Raw genomic sequence first — 20,750 nt, 5'->3', positions numbered from 1 at the left:
AAAGGCAGGTCAAATGCAGGAGAAATTGGGTCAACGCCCGTCAAAAGTCAAAAATTCTGTTAAAATAGGTCATAAGTCGGTCAAATCAATCAAGATTGACTTAGTTTAGTATTCCATTTTGTATTATATTAACGTTAATAGCAATTATAGGTACAAACTTATTAACGAAGGTTTTTTTACTCTAAAATATGTGTAAATATATATTTATATATATAAAAGTCAACATTAGTCAACATTCGTTTCGACCCCGTCTCAGCCCCGTTTTTTCCGTTGCGACGTTTTGAGGTCGCTACCGTTTCGGCCCCTTCTCGCGTCTTTTTCAACCTTGGGTATAACCCACTATAACAATTTTTTTTGAATAAACTAAGAGTACAAGAATATAATACAGATAACAATAATCTTACATTGTAATTGTAAATTATTAGTAAATAGTAATAATAATTTTGTTTAAGAAAAACTAGTCCGGACCGGCCCGCGCGTTGCGGCGGGGGATTTCGGCCTGCGTATTCATATTTAATGTAGCGTTGTGTATTTACAGTGGGGAAAACGGGCCGTGTGTTAAGCGCCGTTGTAGGTGTCGTCGTATTCAGTGTTTTTTAAAAAGTATCCGTTTCGAACGTAGTTAGTTTCGTTTTGTTGATAAAATTATTTCGAGTCTAACGGTGCTGTCGGAAAAATTTAACTCGCGTCGAGGAGGAAGATACGGGCTGTCGTTGTGTTTAGCATTTTTTAAAAAGCGTCTGTTTCGAACGTGGTTAGTTTCTTTTAGTTCATAAAATTATTTCGAGTCTGACGCTACCGTCGAAAAAATTTAACTCGTGCCGAGTGGGAAGACACGGGTTGACGTTGTGTTTAGCGTTTTTTTGAGAAGTGTCCGTTTCGCGTATAGTTAGTTCCGTTGGGTTCGGAAGATTTTTTCGAGTTGAATGGTGGTCTCTGAAAAATTTAACTTGCACCCAGCGAGAAAATAGAGCCCGTTATAAATTCTGGTGGAATTAATGTCTTATATTTTAATTAAGTTATATATTTACACTTTTTAGGGGTAAAAAGTGTAAATTTGAGGGACTGTTGTGGAAATATAGGTGAAGTTGAGGGGCCGGTTGAAATGTGAACGCAAAGTGAAAACTACAATCAAATTTAACTAAAACTACAATATGTCACCACTTTTGGTAAAAAGTGTAAAATTGAGGGACTGTTGTGGAAATATAAGCGAAGTTGAGGGGCCGGTTGTAATGTGAACGCAAAGTGAAAACTACAATCAAATTTAACTAAAACTACAACATATGTCACCACTTTTAATAAAACTATAACATATGTCACCACTTTTAATATATAAGGTAAATAAATAAATAAATAAATAAATAAATAAATAAATGTGATTTAGAACAAAAGGTAATTTCTAACAATATTAGATAAATAGAAATGTAAATATAACAAATATTATATGCAATGGAAAATTTTAAAAGAAGATAGATTAATAAAAAAAATTCGCATCACTCGTGAACTTGCCAATTGCCGTGAATTGTGTAATTCTTGTTTTCAGTTAAGTTGTTCGGTATAATAATAATGTAAATAAAACAAACTAAATTTACAAAGTGAAAATTGGCTGAAGGTAAATCAAATACCGAGTATGTGAAGGCAATTAATTTACTTGTAATCTTTTCTAGTTGGTTGCTAGAGAAGACGTAAAAATCTCCGGTGTTTAAACAAATTAAAATGGGCCTAGTGTTTATTAAAAATGTGGTCAAGTTTTAAACGGTTAATATATACGAAAATAAGATATAAAATATGATATTTTTTATATAGACTTTTTTGCTCAGTTGGTCCTTAAGTTATACACGAGATTGCAGTTCGAGTCCCTCAAATTTTTAATTGGATTTTCGAGTTCTTTTAATTGCATAATTTGTCAATCCGCGTCTCTCCGTCTACTTGCCGTCTAAATTGATCGTTAAGTGCCGTCACGTGATTAACATGTGATGGGCATTTTCGTCTTATTATTTCATTTCAGCATTTTTTACTTTGTTGGTCCCTCATTTTTAAAATGTTTAGCTACGGTGATCCCTCAAGTCATTAAAACGAGGGACCACCGGCACAAAAATTTTATATAAACTTCATCTCATTCCTTTACAATTAATTATTCATGATTCTATATATCATTCACGTAATTATATTTAACATCTAAATATCCCCACTTCAGATGATCAAATCTAAGCAATTGCATCAATTTAAATTTTAAATAAGTGCTAAAACAAAAGCGCATTTGTTGAAACAGTAAAAAATTAATCATAACCAAGAAATTAGATCAGAAACCCATTTGTCCACTTCGATGATCAGATCCAAGAAATTAGATCAAAAACACATTTGTTCATCATCATCTCCTCATCATCTCTACGTTCATCATCATCATCATGGGTATTCATCATAAACAAAACCCAAAACATAACTAAATGTTCATCATTATCTCTAAACAAAACCCGGAACAAAGCTTTAATCTGAAAGAACAATACGAAATCAAAAACAAAAGGAAAGTTTACCTCGATTTGAAACCTCTGTTGAACTCCGGCGAGTGGTTGTGGCTGTTGAACCACCGCCGCCGTTGATGCGCCACTAGCACCACCACCACCATCAGAGGGTTGGTATTCCTTTTAACAAACCTCCTTATCTTTAATTCATACTCGTCTAGTCTTCTTTATCATTTAAACCTAATTTAAACCTCATGTGTAAACCACAATAATTATCAACCTTGAACGATGTAATTTATAAATTTAAAAATAAATAAATTAAAAGTTTTTTTTGCGCCACGAGTCCCTCGTTTTTAATGACTTGAGGGATCACCGTCAGTGGCGGAAGATAGTGATAGCTAGATGGGGTATCCGCCCCACCTGGATTTAACGGGAAATAATATTTTACACTATTTTTTTTTACCAAAAAATAAGGTTTTTTTTAGTGTTTGCCCCTGTTGACAATGAAAAATTTATTAAATTTTTACACCCGCTCCATCTATATCCGGGTTCAAGTTCCGCTACTTATCACCGTAGCTAAACATTTTAAAAACGAGGGACCAACAGAGCAAAAAAGGTTGAAATGAAATAATAAGACGAAAATGGCCATCACATGTTAATCATGTGACGACACTTAACAACCAATTTAGACGGCAGGTAGACGGAGGGACGCGGATTGCCAAAATATGCAATTAAAATGACTCGAACATTCAATTAAAAGTTTGAGGGACTCGGATTGCAATTTCGTGTATAACTTAAGGACCAACGGAGAAAAAATTCTTTTATATATATTACAGTTTTTATATACTTTTTGTTTTGAATGTATCAAAAGACTAATGTGATGCCCCGTACAAAATCAATGTGTACGGATCATCAACAACAGGTCCATTACACGGTTAATACTACATGCTGTTTCAAAACAAGTTTTGCATTCATTAAAGGGTAACGTTTTTACCAACGTCAAATGTTTTACAAGGGATAACGTGCTTCTACGAATAGAAAGCATTAGTACGTGACACAAAGGTCATTACAAAGCCATTGTTCAAATGTAGCATAAGTTGTGAATGCAAAGTAAAAGTTTCATGATTGAGACATCTCTAAACAATGTAGCAGAAGTCTACACAGTGAGTCTGTAACAGCAAGTCTATAACATCAAGACTATAACAGCAAGTCTAACAGCAACGTTTAAGCACCTGAGAAATACATGCTTAAAAATGTCAACACGAATGTTGGTGAGCTATAGTTTGTTTGTAATCAGTAATGTAATGTAGACCACGAGATTTCAGTGCTTCAAGCAGCATTTCAAATCAGTATTTCAAATCAGTAAATCAAAACAGTATGATAAAGTATATGCTTATCCGTGGGCACCCGGTAACTAACTTAACGTAATAATAAATATTACCCCCTAAAAGTACACTTGGCGAGTGCGTATGTTCTCGAAGTATTAAACACCCGTTAAATGCTAGCGCGACTAGCCCGAGTGGGGATGTCAAACCCTATGGATCCATATCTAAGATTCGTGTTCACTTGTTCAAAAACCAATGACTAAACGTTACCGAGCTAAGGGGAAAGTTTATGCCGTTATATCAACCACACATATATAAAGTTTAAGTACTCGTGCCTAGTAAGTAAAACATAAAAAGCGCATGTATTCTCAGTCCCAAAAATAGTTGAAGTAAAAAAAGGGAGCTATAACTCACAGTGAAAGTGCAGTAAAGTCGATATGAAAAAGTAGGCAAGTAGTAAGTCTGTCCGAAAGGTCCTCAACCTAGGCCAAAGGTTACTAAGTCAGTAAATTGTCCCAAAAGGTTTAAAAGTGAGTAAATTAAGTCTTAAGTATCATCATCATCATCATCATCATCATACGTAGAAACTAAAGTAAGTTTTCAATCAAGAATAGAGATCGAAACAAAGGCTGACTTCGTTCAGCTGCTACGACCTCTATACAAACTGAAATGACGCGCGGTCAGTGGCCAAGGCTCCGTATGTGAGTCCTTTTACTGCTTTCCAATTTTCAGATCCTAACTCGATGTCGTTTGATCGTGGTGACGGTTCAAGCGCGAGTAGATCAGAAATTTCAGCACGTCGTTACAGGGCGTAGTGATTTTCGGAAGGCTATAAATCCTAAACCGTATATCGGATTTAGACGAGTCTTAAATGAAACGTCATATACTCGAACCAAACTATCTGGAAATTTACTTTTCCAGAAGCCCAGGAGTTTGATTAAACCCTGAAAAATAGAAAACAAGTACTCCGGTGGGTTTCTTGGTGTTTGATGCTCATCACGGTTCTCATCCTTGATGCGTATAAGCCTCAAGTGTACAACTCTTGATGTTTTAACATCACTTTAACCAAGTTTTAACCATCAACACATAAGAGTCAAGACTAAGAAACAAAATACAACTCATTTAAGAGTTTAAGCAAGATGATGAACCAAAGTTACATCAAGTTCTTAGTTTCGACACAAGTACAAGTTCTATTAAGCGATAAACTTTGAATCAAACTAAATAAGCAAGATCTTAAGTTATAGAACTTAGATCTTAGCTAAGTATTAAATACCTTATACTAAAAAGTCTAGATCTCATGTTCTTGGTGAAACCCTAAGTCATAACACTTAGACTTTCAACTTTTACACAACCATAAGTTATGAAACTTAGATCTTGTAAAGTAGAATGAACATAAGCTAATGAGCTTTTGTTTAAACAAAGTAGAAGACCATAAGTTACACAACTTAGATCAAACACAAAAATGAAACCCTAAGCTAGAGAGCTTGGATTCCTAACAACACTTATGAGATCTCAAGCTAGTAAGCTTGTATCTTTTGTATAATGAAAACACAAGTCACAGATCTAAAGTACAACAAATTAAAGGAGATCATAAGTTAATAAACTTTGATCTTAACTAAATTTTTGTAGAAATCTCAAGCTAGTAAGCTTGTATTTCAAACTTTCTTGAAGATCCATAAAGTAAAGAGTTGGATCTACAAGTTACATGAAGATCATAAACATGAGTTTTGATCTTTTAACACAATTAAAGAGATCTTAAGTTAATAACTTAGATCTAACAAGATTATGAAGATTCAAAGCTAAAAAGCTTGAATCCTTCATGTTCTTGAAGACTTTTCAAAACAAAGTTTGACTCTTACAAGAGTTATGAAGATTCAAGTTACAAAACTTGAATCCTTGATTATGATGATGAAGATTCACGAAAATAAGGAAGAAAAAGAAGAAAATAAAATCAAGAACACTTACAAGTTCTTCAAAGTTTTAGAGAGAAGTTAGAGTGAGAAGCAACTAGAGAGAAAAGTGTGTGTGTTTTTGAGAGAAAATGAATGAAGTTTGAAAAATGAAATGGTGGTGGTGGGGTGGTATAGCCGACGGTTTTGGGAGCCAAAAGGGGGAGACCATTTGCTTTTCATGGTGGTGGTACAATGGTGATGTTGATATGTTGGGTGGCATGACATGTGAGGTTAAATGCTGTAAGTATAGTACATAAGCATGCATGAGGGATTTTGTCTTAATACTTACATGGGCTAGTTATTAATTACATGGGCTAATTAATCCACTAATTAGTCCACTAAGTTGAGTAGATTGGGCCATGAAAGTCCATTAAGGTAAAAGTCCATTAAGGTAACTAGCGAGTATTAGTAAACACTAAGCGTAATTAAATAACCACCAAGCCAAGTAATTGTCATAAATAAATAACAATTATGTTTACGTAGTCATAATATTCTAATTATGACAAAAGTTTAACGTGTACCAAGTACGTAGCTCGTTTTAAACAATAAGTGACACTAACGGTCGTAAATGCATTCGAGGATCAAGTTAAGTAACTAAGTACTTAATAAAACATTGTAAGGCATTACAAAAGTAATTAACATAAATAACGATCCCAGAATATAATCTAACTCAGTACGCAAAAATATGCAGTTTCGTGAAAATATAAAATATAATTATAAGTCAAAAAAGTCGGGTCGTTACATTACCTACCTGTTAAAGAAAATTTCGTCCCGAAATTTTGAGGAGTGACCAACAACGGTACAGAATTTTGAAGAAGAAGGAGCGTATCAAAGTTTCGAGAGACTCGTGGGCTCAGAAGTGAGCTATTTACCTTGAAAGGTACTTGGGCGTACAAAAGTAAGAATAGGTATATGCCATTATTTAAGTCTCTTATCCTTAGAGGTCAACAAATTGATTTCATTTCTTGTTAACATGAGTATGTCATCTGAATATATATCCACAAAAGGAAAGATGATGTTTTTAGCCTTACAGGCATCTTCAGTAAGCTGGATGCATGAAATGCATCATGAATGTTACCAAACTCATCTAAAACATTGAGCGCTTATGTCGCAAAACAAAGCTGACAGGTAGAATGGAAAACATGGTGATCACAATCATGCGATTTGATGTCTGGATAGTGCTAGCCACGGATTTTACTAACCCCTTAATTTCGGAAGGAAACCATATAAAGAACCCGATATTTAAGAAACGTTTGAATTGAATAAATAAATTAATTTTTTTACTGAAAGTGACTAATTGGACTTACATGTAATGCAAGCCATAATTATTTATAGTGTCTTCGGGACGGTCTGAACGAACAATGAAAGATATCACCCAGTTTAACATACTAGATGTGAACTTATCCTGGGATGGAATGAAAGAATAGTTCCATAATGTAACTATATGCTTTCAGTTACATGCTGAAGTTAGGGTTAACGTCGACTTAGAACAACATATATTTGCAACCAACGAAGGAAGAAATATATAGAGTAACCACATCTGTGTTATAGACGTTTTAAGCAGTCCCTTCCAAGAGGATAACAAGACTCATAGATTCTTAAAGTATTTTATATTACATTTTCGAAAGAAAATCACACGAAAGGTGTGATCTTTGAACGAGAGTGAACTCTTCGAGCGGGTTGTTCTGAATTTATCCTTATATTTAACGGGGATGCGCGGATGAGAAGATATGTGAACCCTCGGTCATAAAGAATGGTTTAACCCAAGTGAAAAGAATCTCAAAAATGATTTCTGGTACCTCAACATTCTGATTCATAGAGACGATGTTTACGAGGGTATTGTGATTAGCCGTGAAATACTAAGAGTAGAAACCCACCTAGTGCCTTTCCTACAATGGAGTGACCACTGAGTGTACCTCAGAAAACTGATTTATCGGCCCGCGTTTTTGCCATGTCTAACCTTAAGAGGAACATTTCATGAGCGCAAAGCCTTCCTAATAAATTTTATAAAACTACCATCCAAAGTGGCTCAAGAGTTTTTAACAAAGATCTTTATGGTAAGCTTCATCCCTAAACGGAGGACGAGCAGAAGTGTGATCCATATATGGTGTAGTCTAATACGAAAATCTTTAATAAAATAAACCAAGGAAGTTTTGGAAAACCTTTAAACATTTGATGTGACAACATAAACGGAATGAAGTTCTTAGTAAATTTAGAAGTATGTACAACGTGTACCATTTTGTACAAAACTATTTGACTTAAGTTAAACAACTTAATAAAGGAGCGATTTTTAAATAATTTGAAGGTATAACCTAACCGAAATAAGTAAAGGTAAATTTATTAACTTAATTATATACATACATATATGATTTTATAAATCGCATAAGCCACAGAAAAATTTTATTAATTTCATTTGTCCATATATCTTGTGAGGACCGCACAAATAAACAACGTGTAAAATTTTTGATAAACATAGTTTTTCGTATTTCAGAGGTTACGAGTTGAAAAAGATCGAGTGAAAAATAGTTGAATCATCGGGTGACATGTTGCTAGGTAATGAAAACTAATGGATTAAATGTAGTTTTGATAATTATCAGGACATAAGTCTTTGGGCAAAAAATGTTCACGTGTGTAACATCCCGCCTTTTTCCGTTTACTTTCCGTCTATTTATTTTAAAGTCCGTTATATAGTTATAACATCTTCCGTTAATACGCGTTAAAAATATTTCGTTTAGGTAATTCGCGCACCCGCTTTTAAACTTGAGGGACTAAACTTGCCAAGAGATCAAAGATTTGACTAGGTCAACTAGTCAAACCTTTCTCCTCCACTCACTCATTCACCTCCCTTTTTCATCTTTGATACTTCCATTTTCTCTCAACTCAGTCAACATAAATTCATCATCTAAATCCGATATAGCAAGCGTTCTTCAAAACAAATTACATATTTGGAATCCTTACAACTTCCTCTTCGATTCCATACCAACTTCATCTCGTTTGGGTAACTTTCTAAAAATACTAGATTCTTTGTTCTTGATGTTTTTAACTTATAAAAGTGTTAATTAGTGTCTATGGCTCAAGTCTAACATGAATATGTGATTTATATGCTCGACCTTGTTATTTTAAGTAACTAGCATGAACTTGAAATTTGGTGTGTTTGATCTTATGATTTGGTTGCTTAAATGTTGTTAGATGTTAAAAGTGCATGTATTAAATGTGTTACTAGCATCACTAGCTTCAATTTGGTGTGTAGGTTGACATGGAAAAGCTTCATAAACATAATTGTTAAGTTTATGATTTTGAGTTAGGGTTTGATAGAAGTAAAATGAACTTTTGATGCATTGAATGCTTTGCAATGTTATTTGTAAGTGTCTAGTTGTATTGTATGCGTAATTACCTACGAAACGGCGTATCATATGTGTGCATTTAATTCCTGAATCATCAATATGCATTTATGAACTTGAAGCATTTATGATAAGCATTAATTGATCATTCAATTTGGAAATTTGATTATTTCAAATGATGAATTTGATTGATGAAATGTGTTTAGTTGTATTCCTCGTCAAATTACCTTTCCAATGATATAAGATACGTGTTTTGAATGTTTACGGTTCGTAATTTGTGTTTGAATGAAATTTGGTTTTGAGACTTAGACATTTGAAACAGCCCAGGCACCAGCTCACGCTTAATGTTGCGGCGCAGCAATGGCCGTGTTCAGGGACTGATCAACTTTACAATTTTTCGTTTAATTCCAACTATGCTACGCACCTCCGATTAACATGTAACTTGTTCTAACATGCTCTTATATGATTATAAAACTCAGAAAAATTGTCCGAGACCCGACCCGAACGTGTTGACTTTTTCGTTGACTTTGACTTGACCAAAGTTGACTTTTGTTCAAACTTAACCGAATACTTATGCAATCATTCTAACATGCTTTTATATTTGTATCATGCATGAAACTTGGCAACGTGATTCACATGCTATATATAATCGAGTCGTAACTAGCCATAGGACTAATTGAACAACTTTGACCAATCATGTTTACCGTTATTGATATGATCTACTTGTTTAGGTCAAGACTAGCATCCGTTCTTGCACACGTTTACTTGTGAAGTACTTTTACCTTTGTGCACTCAAGGTGAGATCATAGTCCCACTTTTACTCTTTTAAACATACATTTGGGATGAGAAAACATAAACGTTTCGTTTTACAAAGTGAATACAAGTACGGAAGCAAACATTCTACGTACGAGTTAGAACAAAAATCCTCAATTCGATTATCATTAGTTACACTTGCCGGGTGTAAGCGAGAACTTATGTTGTATGGCCATATGGGTTTGACAAACCCTCATTCGGACGGTTCGCTACCTTTATTCGAATGAAATATACTTTCGAGAAACAATGTAGGTTCTAACACTATGTGTATGGGGTTCGTGGAAAGTTAAGCCTTGATAATTGGGTGCTCATGATAACAATTTTTAGAATGGTTTACTATTATTTCAACGTTATAAATCTTGTGGTTCATTTGTACTTACTCACTTACTTACTTAAACCTATGATTTCACCAACGTTTTCGTTGACAGATTTCTATGTTTTTCTTAGGTCCTTGAACAATAGGTGTTACATGCTTCCTCTCACTATTTTTGATACTTGCTTGGATGTCGAGTATACATACATACATGGAGCATCTTTTGACTTACTTTTAAATAGTGTCGCATAGGTTTCATTTGTACGTTAAACGTTGTAATGTAACTAGTCGTTGAACTACTTTTGTAAACTTGAAACATCTTTACATTTGAAATGAATGCGACATATTTTGGTCAAACGTCATTTTAAAGACTTATGACCACGTAACGGGACCTAAGTAGAAGGCGCCGTCAATGATGATTTTATCGGGTCGCTACAGATGGTATCAGAGCGTTGGTTGTAGGGATTTAGAGTTCATTGGTGTCAACCCCGAGGCATAGGGTACATTAGTGAGTCTAGACTACAACCGGCATATAGACTTGAAGTAGGAATTACTTGACTACTTGTGCATTTATACTCGAACTCTTCTATTCGTATCTAACTCTTATTTCATCTTAATCTCACGTAGTTTAATTTGATTGACACGCCATCTTGACTTTATGAGGTAATGTCGAATGCACATATGAATTAGGGTAATATAATTTCCGGGATTATATTACGGTGACTCATTTGGACGTTCCGACATTATAACATAAAGAATTTAAGGCGAGTCATGGAAAATTTTCTATCTTTATTTCATATCAAGATTAGTATTATTGAGAATACTAATCAACGATATTCTTGTGTCTTGAAGGAACAATGCCTCCTCGCCTAGTCCCATGCAATGAAACTCCCGAACAAGCTCTTCAACGAATGATAGCCACCGCCGTAGATGCGGCCATGGCTGGTCACTCATCCAACAACAACAATAACAATAACCACAACAACAACAACAATGGAGCCGGTAACTCAAACGAGGGATGCTCCTACAAAGCTTTCATGGGGTGCAAACCTCACACTTTCGATGGGACCGGAGGAACGGTTGCTCTCACTCGATAGTTTGAGCAAACGGAAGCCGTTTTTAGCATAAGCGGTTGTCGGGAACAAGACAAGGTCAAATACTCCACCCACACTTTTGCGGGTATCGCTCTCACGTGGTGGAACACGTATGTACAATCGGTGGGTACCGTTGAAGCCCACGCTCTCTCTTGGCCCGATTTAAAAGAAAATATGTTCACCGAATACTTTCCACGCGAAGAGACTCGAAGGCTCGAAAGCGAGCTAAGAGGTTTGAAAGCGGTAGGAAATGACCTCAACGCTTATAATCAACGGTTTGCCTAGCTAGCTCTAATGTGTCCAAACCTTGTAAATCCCGAGCCTTTACGAGTTGAACTTTACATGGATGTCCTTCCTAAGAGCATCAAACATGGGGTAATGTCATCCAAACCCGCTAACCTACAAGAAGCTTTGAAGATGGCTCGCCAATTGATAGAAATGGTGGACGAAATCGTAGTACCGGCACCTAAGGCCGAGGATAAATCGGGTGGCAACAAAAGAAAGTGGGAAGCCCCCCAATCAAGCAACAACAACAACAACTTCGCCAAGAAGCCTTTCACCTCCGACGGCAAGAAGGGTTATGCCGAAAACCTACCTCTTTGCAACAAATGTCACAAGCATCACTTTGGTGAATGTGGCAAGCTAATTTGCCACCGGTGCCAAGGAAGTGGCCATAAGACCAACGATTGTAAAAGTGTCGCCCCCTGTCGCTCAAAAGGGGCCCAAAGCACCAAAGATGGTCACTTGTTACGAATGTGGCCAAACGGGTCATTATAGAAATGCATGCCCAAAGAAGAAAGATAACCCTAATATGCGCGACCGAGCTTTCAACATTAACACCGAGGAAGCCCGAGATGACAATGAACTAGTTACGGGTACGTTTCTTCTCAACAATTCTTATGTCTCATGCTTATTCGATTCGGGTGCCGATAAGAGTTTTGTATCCAAGACTTTGACTCATTCTTTTAGCACTCCACCACTTCCACTAGATACTACTTACACCATTGAAGTAGTCAACAGGAAACTATTGAGTGCCGACAAATTTTATCGGGAGTGTACGTTAAACTTAATGGGTAAAGAGTTTGAAATTGACTTGATACCTATAGAACTAGGGAGCTTCGATGTAATCATTGGTATGGATTGGTTAGCCAAAACAAAATCTCACGTCCTTTGCGATCTTAAAGCGATTCAAATTCCTATCGAAAATGGTGAACCCTTGATTGTCTATGGCGATAAGAGTTGCACCGGACTCAACCTCGTCTCGTGCCTTAAAGTTGAAAAATACCTTCGTAAAGGTTGTTTCGCAATTCTAGCCCATGTTAAGAAAGTTGAGATCGACGAGAAGCATATCAATGATGTGCCAATTGTTAGTGACTTTTTCGATGTTTTTCCCGAAGAATTGCCGGGCCTTCCACCTCATCGACCGGTAGAATTTCAAATCGATCTTATTCCGGGAGCCGCACCCGTAGCACGTGCACTGTGACGACCCAGAGATTTTCAACCAAATTTAAACTTAATCTTTATATAGTTTCGACATGATAAGCAAGTCTGTAATGTTGTGTCTTAAAAAGTTTTGAAATCTATATTCATGTAATCAATTACCCTTTGACTATGCTCAACGATTCACGAACATTTATGTGTATATTGATATATATATATATATATATATATAATATATAATATAGCTTGAAAACATTAACAAAGTATTAGACGTATAAAGTATTACATAAACGTAATTGTTTCAAAATATATTCAAATAATTATCGATGGAATTAGAAGATGATATCAAATGATTGATTTATGAGATACATTGATTAGTCTCTGTTAAGAGGTCCACTTTGATTAGAAAACCTTTCCTTTTTTAACAATACTCGGAAAATGGTAAAGTGATTTACAAAATAGCATGAAATCCAGCCCGTGATATAAACTTAATCAATATTTCATGATGACTAACAAATCAAGAACACGTTTTTGTGAAATTTATATTATAATGTTATTATTAAAATAAGATTAGATATATAAATCATTCACAACACATCATAACGAAACCCACTAACATAAATGTTTGAATTTGCTCTTCCTTTTGCCCTTGTCGTGGACCTACGCAAACAAATGCACGTTTCTATTTGTTCTTGCAAATTGAAAGAATACAAACCCCAAGTGGGGTCAACTGAGGTTGCTAATTATTTGTGGATCACGGTATAATCAATAAGTTGATTGAATTATTATTATTATTATATATTATATTATTATAAAAATTTTTGATTTATGTTTTCATTGATTGAACATATAACGGAAAAAGGAATCAAGTGAATGATTAAACATTACTGTTATTGATTGATAGTATGATTAATTACTGTAGCTAATCCTTGTTCCCTTGCATTTGTGAACCTATTATATTCATATATGTTATATGCAAACCAAACAACTCACCACCTATAGTATACATATGTTAGAGAAAACCCACTTCATTTCCTAACCTTCTTCATACTAGACAACCAACCATCGAACCTCTTCAACCATCATAGACACCGTCGACCTATAAAGCCACCTACAAATCACCACTGCTATATTTCCTTCTTCTCTCGTTTCTATATTTCTATTCGAGTAACACCATGAACACCCCGAAGCTACTATCTATTGTAAACTCGATCCAAGCACTACTCCACCACAACACCACCACGTCTACTATAAACAATCTCCACCACCACCCTCAATCATCGATAACCATCATCAAGACACATCGAACAAGACTGCTGAAATTCATGTATGCTACTGTTGCTATTGTTGCTCTCCTTCACTATCTATCCCACACCCACAAACCAATTACAGAATACTATCTTACAACTACAATTATGTTCCTACCTTTCTTCTTCAATCAATCACCAAACCAACCCAAGAACACACTACCATCACTGATTACCTCACAACCATCACCTTAAACTTGCTGCTACTGCTATCCTTTTTATTCTGTTGTTCGAACCTCAACACCTAGACAAGCTAAGCTGCTACTGCAGCATCTGTTTTCTATTTCCTGTCGATGATGAAGATTTACGATAGTGATAAACAAGTTGATAAATCACGTGATGATGAAGCGTACAAGATAGATGACGATGGCTGTGTTAATGGAAGAAGATAATTATGAAAACGATGAGAGTTACAACGATATGGATGGTGATGTTGATGTACGATGAAGAATAGTGAGGGTTATAGTTCACGAATGATGATGAGATAAATAATAAGTATGATATACGATGGTGATCAAGAAAAGATAACGATGATGATGCTCTAGTTTTGATGATGAAGAGTGGTTGTTTCTGCCTCCTCTTTTCTTAACAATCGGAACCCACCACGATAGGGATAGCAAATAGATTATGTTAATATCCAAACATATTACGGAACACTAAATGGGTTTAGGATATTGGGCTTGTGAAATTGCTTATTTGGGTCATTATGTTCCTTGTTGTTTTTGGGCCGGTCCAATAATCTTTGATTATAAATATAAGCGTAACGTATTAAGATTTATGATGAAGACAAAGATGATTACTAGAGGATGTTAGGATCATGATTATGAAGATGATTAGCGTATGATGAAGATGATGACGGTAAATGATGATAATAACCCGTATGATGAGGATGTTGTTATGATTGTTACGATTAAGGATACAGATAGATATCGGTTATGTAAATAAGCTGTGGTATTAAATCAGATAAAGCAGAAACAGATCAATGGTTATGCGTGTTTGTCTTAGGCGAGTGGTCACAGGTTCAATCCTGGCTTGTAACATAATTTTTATATTTTTTTTATATGAAGGAGAAAAAGAAACAGACTGTTGATGAGTTAAATAGATATAGGCACGATTATAATCAGGAAAAACAGATTAGTTGGTATGGTTTGGGTGTGTTTAAGTGTGTTTAACCGAGAGGTCTCGAGTTCAATTCCTAGCTGGGACATCAATTTCTTTTTAAAGCTTGTTAAGGTAGCCTTTTATTATTATTATTATTATTATTATTATTATTATTATTATTATTATTATTATTATTATTATTATTATTATTATTATTATTATTATTATTGTTATTACTAGTATTATTATTAAAATACTTACGACTATGAAGATAAAGGTTTTAATAACGATGTTAAGATTATAAATATAAAAATGAAGACTATATATATATAAAGAATATATTTTTTTTACACATAACATAACTATATTATTAATTTGATATAAAATGAAAATATATAATCAGATAATAAAACTTATAAATTATTATAACAATTACATAACTAAATATATATACAGTGGTTTGATTACGATTATACGTTTTAATATATATATAAATGATATAGGTTCGTGAATCCGAGGTCAACCCTACACTTGTTAAATGTCGTCATATATATTTTTACTATAAAATACATTAGGTGAGTTCATTTGATTCCCTTTTACTCTTTACATTTTTGGGACTGAGAATACATGCGCTACTTTTACAACTGCTTTATTAAATGCTTTTGATATACATTTTGAACTGCGAATACATGAAATGCTTTTATAAATGTTTTACGAAATAGACACAAGTATGTGAAACTACATTCTATGGTTGAATTATCGAAATCGAATATGCCCCTTTTTATTAAGTCTGGTAATCTAAGAATTAGGGAACAGACACCCTAATTGACGCGAATCCTAAAGATAGATCTATCGGGCCCAACAAGCCCCATCCAAAGTACCGGATGTTTTAGTACTTAGAAATTTATATCATGTCCGAAGGAGGATCCCGGAATGATGGGGATATTCTTATATATGCATATTGTTAATGTCGGTTACCAGGTGTTCAATCCATATGAATGATATTTTTGTCTCTATGCATGGGACGTATGTTTATGAGAAATGGAAATCTGAAATCTTGTGGTCTATTAAAATGATGGAAATGATTGTTTAAGTTAAACTAATGAACTCACCAACCTTTTGGTTGACACTTTAAAGCATGTTTATTCTCAGGTACGAAAGAAATCTTCCGCTGTGTATTTGCTCATTTTATAGATATTACTTGGAGTCATTCATGGCATATTTCAAAAGACGTTGCATTCGAGTCGTCGAGTTCATCAAGATTATTATCAAGTCAATTATAGTTGGATATATTATGAAATGGTATGCATGCCTGTCAACTTTCGATGTAATGAAAGTTTGTCTTTTCAAAAACGAATGCAATGTTTGTAAAATGTATCATATAGAGGTCAAGTACCTCGCGATGTAATCAACTGTTGTGAATCGTTTATAATCGATATGGACTTCGTCCGGATGGATTAGGACGGGTCTTTTCAGTTGGTATCAGAGCGGTGGTCTTAGCGAACCAGGTCTTGTATTAGCGTGTCTAACTAATAGTTGTTAGGATGCATTAATGAGTCTGGACTTCGACCGTGTCTGCATGTCAAAAGTTTTGCTTATCATTTCGTGTCAAAAATTACTTACTTATCATCCTTAAAGTCTAGACACATCTTACCGCCTCTATTGCCTATATAGTGTATAGACAAAATTCATATCTTAGCAAATCTGCTAATTCATATCTTAGTGTATCTGTTATTGTTACCTTTGCCTGACAGCTTCTGTAGATTCCTCCGTAACTTATGGGATTTTAGTATTATATATGCATATGTAAATTATGTATTGCAGGGTACTAATTTACATACTATAATCTAATTCTTATCGAAAATCCTTCATCTGAACGTACGAGATGAATCCTGCAACCAGTTCGAGTCCCTCAGATTCCGATAGCTATTCCTATAGTTATTCCGACAGCTATTCTGACATAGATGTTCACCTAAGCTCCGAAAACAGCGTCATCGGCATGAATCAACCAATCAGCCATTATCAATTCATCTAATGGGTTCGTAGTCGACTTAATTAATAGAAACGCGCAGAAGGCAATCCCTTCCATCAACCGAATTCACCTCTTGACAATGGACCTGAAGCGTTTACCGGCGAACCTGTTCGAGACACCATTTTCAATCTCATTTCCAGGGTAACTCGACAAGATTATATTCTATCCACAATTCTGAACCTTATTCATCCGCTTGTTCCGACCGACAATCATCCTGAAGTAATAAGTCAACGAACTTCGCGCTCAAATAATCAATTCAGAGATTATGGTGCAAAATGTACCAGCTTCAGCAACATCACCGGCACCAACAGTACCATCAATAACAGCACCAGTACCATCAACAAACCATGCTTCAATATCATCATCTGTACTTTGAGTATGATCTTCGTTCTACGTATCGTTCTACCTCATTTATCTTCGTTCGACATGACGAATATATAATCTCTAAAGTTTTAGAGATTATTTATTCTAGTTCCAACCGAAAATCAAATGAGATTAATAACATATTAACTCATTAAATCCATAATTACATCTGAAGAAAATATATGTGCAGGTATATTTTCATAAAGAATGTAATTAAAAATTCTTTTGTTCAAACTGTTAATGGTGAAAATATTTTAACGGGTAAGTAATACCCGAGGAATATTTAAATTTCACATTAATAAGTTACATTGTACGATCTTCGAATCTGTATCAACAGTCATATACTATCCTACTTACATCCACCGATATACGTATCCGTTCACCAAAGAATAACTATTTTCATTCAAATTCAATTTCATATTAGGATTTTGACATATCAGAATCCAACAAGTGGCATAATGAAGAAAAATGGACACAATAAAAATTGATTAGAAACAGACTAATTAACAATATGAAATTTTGTTAAGAATCCACGCTAACAAAATCCTAGCTAACTGTTCCTAGCTAACTGTTAATTCCGTATTACATTTTATTTATCGCAATTTATTTTATCGCAATTTAATTCTCGCAATTTTATTTATTGTTATTTAATTTCTGTTATTTAGTTTACGCACTTAATTTATCGTTATTTAATTTCTGTTATTTATTTTAAGCACTTTAAATATCGGGACACGTATACAAGGTTTTGACATATCATATCGACGCATTTATATATATTATTTGGAATAACCATAGACACTCTATATGCAGTAATGATCGAGTTCTCTATACAGGGTTGATGTTGATTCTATAATAATATATATACTTTGAGTTGTGATCGAGTCTGAGACATGTGCACGGGTCCCGATACGTATTAATTAATTCAGATATTATATATTAAGCTATATATGTATTATCGGACTGTTAATTGTGGACTATCAAATATGGACTGTCGACTTTGGATAATTAAAATGAATTAAAATATTGATTATAACATATGAAACTAAACATATCTTCAAGTTTGCCACTTGATCTCATCTTAAACCTCATCTGTATCTTGACGATTACATTCCGCGTTCAAATCTTTCATGATTCTTGAAAACACCTCAATCGAGAGGATGAACCAACCGCACCTCATCTACAGAAGGAAATATTTATGTATATAATATTGCACCTGAGAAACTCTCGACAATTGAGTAAAAGTTTAACACGTAGCCGCGTCAGATCCTTTGGCATTTATTAGCAAAAATAACTTTGCGATCCCTTTTCAAAGTAGTCAATTTTGTCACAGCTCCAGCAAGTCAACTTTGACTTGTCATTCGAAGTAGCCATACTATAATCTTGATGTATACGATTACCATTTTGATACCAGAGAATTCTTTTATATTCCACCATATCACCAGCAGACGTACCAGTAACCTCGTTGCTTCTTGGCATAAATCTCTCTAACAAATCATTATATTTATTCAATGAAACCCTATCATATAATCATCCGCATCTTGTAACAAGAACTGCCATACCAATTACCGGGAATCAGCAATCAGTACTTTGAAAACTCACAACATAACTACATCAACAGTTGTATGTATGACATTTATCTCTAAGAATTACGATTTCTCATTCTGAAATTCTGAAAAGCACTCAGTCACAAATCAATACTCTGAATGTTGAAAAAGCTGAATGAAGCAGTAGAAACCATAAACAACCGTAAACGACCTTAATCATCGGAAGTTTGATGATAAAGAATAGTATGTTGGAAAAGCTCAGAAAAAGTGGAACTGGAAAACGGATTGAGCTAACCACAAAGGAGACCAAGGACAAATACAAGGACCAAACCCTATATTCAAAGAATTCAGGTAATTCTGGATTCGTTGAAATCTTTAGAGAATATCTGGCTCCTTACTCTAAACCCTTGCAGCTAATAGTTTCTATCATCCTCTGATCTTAGATATTCCGAGATATTATCGTATCTTTCATTATAAATATCCTCGATATTTCTGAATATATTTTTATAACTAATACTATCTGAAATCATTTATCTCTTCGTGCTATCAGTGTTACATCATATAGAAACTGTTAGTTTCTATATTCTGTAAACTTTCGAGCTTAAAATATGAATGTTAGTGAGGTAATGTTGGGAACTGATGCATGAGTTAGTATAATATAATGACACTTGATCAACGTGATTATATTATAGTAAGTCATGCTGAGTTCTAATGGGACATGATGGTTCACAGTAGATCATACCACCATCATGTGTCATGTTACATAACTCTTTCATTCTAATTAACTTTTGAATATATCAAGAAGGTATATTCTTGATAGCTCTACTCTCAATGATTCTGGTAATTTGACTAATCAAATCGTACTATTACGTTCTTTCTTGATTATAACATTAAATTCATTCGAAACTCCATACTTACAAATTCTAGACCATTACTTGTTTTACTAGAGATCGAGAGGAGATTAAAAAAGACGAAGAGCTCCAAAACATAAACGAAGATATAAAACTCGACAACAACACTGAAATTACAATAATTAAAAATTAAAACATCACGACAATTAAAAATTAAAAGATTACAATCAAACTACTCATCGTCGTCAATTGTCATCTGCAAAGTAGCGTTCACCAGTCATTTCACCATCCGTGAGGTACTCTGGAGACATCGGTATTTCTCTTGATGTCTCAACTGCTGCTTCATTTGATTCATCGAGGTAACGATAACCCAACGTCTCTTCATCTTCAAGAACCGCATACAAAGAAATGCGTTTACCACGATCTTCAATGGTATCTTTTATAAAGTACCATTGATCATCGGTACACAGAAAACTTGCCCTACAATCCGCATCATAATCGTCTTTATAAAAGAACACAGACGTGAATTCACACGGAACATTTTCCTTCAGAAAGGATAGCAAGTCTTGTAAACCAACATCACGAATGTCGATATCTTCAAACGAAATACTGTCGCACCACTTATATTCCTTCATTTGATTACGGAAATCACCTCCGTAATGAACATCGAATGAAACAATCATTGGGGGAAGTGTTAACATTTTGCAGTTTGGGAGTGTTTGATTTTGATTTTGAGAAAGGTGGAAATGTAAAAGAAATATATGTTTGAGTGTATAAAATGAAGTATATGGTTGGTGTTTTTATAGGGTAAA

Source organism: Rutidosis leptorrhynchoides, chromosome 2 (assembly GCF_046630445.1).
Source record: "Rutidosis leptorrhynchoides isolate AG116_Rl617_1_P2 chromosome 2, CSIRO_AGI_Rlap_v1, whole genome shotgun sequence".
NCBI classification, from domain to species: domain Eukaryota; kingdom Viridiplantae; phylum Streptophyta; class Magnoliopsida; order Asterales; family Asteraceae; genus Rutidosis; species Rutidosis leptorrhynchoides.
This window is presented reverse-complemented; position numbering follows the sequence as displayed.